Source organism: Arachis stenosperma, chromosome 7 (genome assembly GCF_014773155.1).
Source record: "Arachis stenosperma cultivar V10309 chromosome 7, arast.V10309.gnm1.PFL2, whole genome shotgun sequence".
In the NCBI taxonomy this organism is placed as follows: domain Eukaryota; kingdom Viridiplantae; phylum Streptophyta; class Magnoliopsida; order Fabales; family Fabaceae; genus Arachis; species Arachis stenosperma.
In genome coordinates, this window is record NC_080383.1 from 9,810,856 (window position 1) to 9,814,225 (window position 3,370).

Sequence of the window (3,370 nt, forward strand, 5' to 3'; positions counted from 1 at the left end):
ATCACCCAAATGCTATCTATCTAATGATACAAGGATTCAAATCATCAAACAAAGTCCTTCATAATGGTTTTCTAAAGCATTAGACTTTTCATTATGGCAGAGAGATATATAAGTCTTGGTAGAATGGATAGTCATTTTGTTTCTAGAATGCACATATAAATCTTAGTTAATTGCTGGTAACATTTTCCCTTTTTTGATGTTCATTGGTAGAATAAAAGATTCATATTAAAAAAAAAACACTTTACGATTTATGAAGGATACTTTAGATTTAAAATAAATTTTAACATGTTACCAATAAGTGTATTGATATAGCAGTAAACCCATACTACAACAGCATTCTATATATATTTGGAGAGACTCGCATAAAGATGGCTAAAATAACTTTTTTTAAGTTGCTAACGTGTATTGTTTATTAAAAATTGGTTAATAAAATCTATTTGCAAACTATATGTTTTAAATTCGGTTCGGGTCTTTTTTTTTTTTTTAAATCTATGAAATTAGGTCGTTTCACAGTACTCTTCTCCTCTCTCAACATTACTGCACACCAGCTCTCTTATCTCTCACGGTGGCTCTGTGCCTCATTGACGCTAACCCAAGTTGTCTCCCTCTATCGGCACCGGTCTCTCTCACTGTCTCCGACAAGCTTGTTGTCGGTCTCCTACGGTCTCCGATCTCGCATGCCTTCCCTGCCCTCGTCGTCACTAGCGGCAGTAGCAGCAGCTCTCGAGACTGGACGTCGTTGTCGCTCCGTGTCTTGTCACTGCCTCACAGTCAGTCTCGCGCCGTCATTGTGCTCGTCGTCGCCGGAAATAGAAGCAGCAGGTCCCCGAACTTTCTCCTGGCCTTCAGCAACTCCTCAGCTTCCTTCGCACAATCTGGTCCCAATTTGGTGAGTTGCAACAAATTTTTCTGTTCGTCCTTTTTGTGTTTTGTTGCTGTGTTTGTTGTTTTTTTTTTGCTGAAAAAATCACATTGAGTGAAGATCACCAATATGGACACATGGGTATTCATAAAAACAACAACTGTATCAATGATTGAAGTCAAAATTAGAAATTTTACTATTTTATTAATAATTGTATAATTAGGATCAAACAGAATTAAATGGGTTATGCACAAAACTGGTAATTAAAATTAAAATGGACTTTGAAATAAGAAATAGTGACACGAATAACTAACAATGATGTAGAAGAATCTATGCATGGAATTTTGGAGATATATCTATGATGAATACATTTGTGTTTGTTATGCACACAAATAGAGTCAAAGGTTGTTGAGCATGAAGTATGAAGAGGAGTTTGAATTTATTGTTGTTCTACTCAAATAATTACTCAGTTAAATCTGTATGTTACTGAAAATCATTACCGGGTTGAATTTGTTAGCGATTTAATATTGAATTTGTTACTTTATTGAACCTTAGATAATATCACCTTTTATTAGTTATAATATATGATCTTTGCTTTTGAAGAGGCCAATGTAAACACAACAAATTAAGAAAAAGTATTTTTTGAAATATCATTTAACACTATAATCAGGGTCGTCCGAGGTCAATGTAACAATTTACCTTTTTCTTCTATAAATAGTCACTTATTTTAGAAAAATGTTGTTTATTTCTTTTGTATTAAAAAAATGTTAATCAAATTTTCAGGGTCTATACATAGTCTGAAAGACTCGAATTTTTCTTTTGTTTGAAAACTACCTTTCATAATTTTTAATTATTAGTGATATTATTGTTTATTGAAAACAAAGTCCAGAGGTATATATGCATCAAAGAATGATTAGAAATTTAGAATATATATAGACGATTCTATGGTTTTCTCTAACTACTACAAATACCTTCACAAGTAAGATTCAATTGAAAGGCGCCTTCCAAAATATTAAGTTCATTAAGTGAGAAAAAAGTTCTGATTGGAGAAGCATCACTCGTGGATATTCAAAAAATTTTACCTAGTTGGTTCATCATATTCATGTAGGGTTAGGTAACGAATAAAATATCAAAGATATAAAGAATGTGTGGTTTTATTTCTTTTTATGCCATGTCTGATTGCAAATGTAATTGCTGTAAATACACACTACTGTTACCATGCTGCTTTGTTATTTGAGAATGATTGGAAGCAAGAGAAAAAATATATACAGAAACATTTCTTCCCTTTACGCTTTGTATAATTCTACTAATAAAAGGAAAACAGTAATATTCTCTATATATTAAGCCACAAGTTAATGCTTGCCAAAATTTTATCATTTTAATGTCTATTCTTAAATCTTGATAGCTTGATTTGTTGCTGAAAAATTATTGAGATAAATTTGGTACTGATAACATTCAATGATATTTGAATTTGTTGCTGTTCTACTCAAATAATTACTTAGTTAAATCTTTTTGTTGCTGAAAATTATTACTAAATTGAATTTGTTAGTGATTGAACCTTGAATTTGTTACTTCTAGGCTCCTTGGGTTACAATTCCTCTTTGTATGTTGCATTTTTTCTTTATAACTTGGTTTTAATTTATCAATTTTTGCTTTAGAGTTTGAGTTGCATACAAAACTCTCGTTAACTTCCATTGTAATATATTTTTTTAGTTTAGGTTAAGATGTCTTATGAAACTATCTCCTACTTCTATCTGTTCTTGTTTATGGGGTAAAATTTTTGCCTTTTCGCCTTTTCTCCTTTCAGCATGGCACCGTAACGGACATCTGGACACTGTTTCAGCCACGTCAGCCAATTCTGTTTGGTGTATGAGAGGCAAATACACGAAAGGATTAAATTGTCCTCCGTTTGTTAAAGTCAGGGACTTTTTTGTATTTAAATTTTGTCATAGATGTATTTGTCAAAAATTTAAAAAGTCAAGGACATATCTGTCTTTTTCCCTAAAAAATATTAATTTATACCGATTTAAAATTTAATTTATTAATTTTTTTGCTAAACTGATTTGTCCAGTCTAATTTTAATAAAAATAATACAATTTAATTGATTATATATGTTAAATTTTAATTTAAAAAAAATATTTTTAAAAAAAGACGTTTTTAACATCTTTATCTAAGTGGTTCCCAACTAATTAAGTATAAGATTGAAATGTAATATTTTAAAAAATTTGTAATTGGGTAAAATTTGTTTATCATTTATTTATTTATGCAATTTATTCCTATTATAATTTATTAATTTAGGATTTATAGTATAATGTTTATAATTTAATATAAAAATATTTTTTGGGCCAAATATCGAAAAAAAATGATCTGTATGTTATAGGTTGGATATAATTAGCAACAAAGTCAGATTTATAGGATATAACTTGAATATAATTAGATATAAAGTCAAATTCGTAACGTTAATAGCTTTTTTTTTATATTGTTATGATTCGTTTAATTATAAAAGAA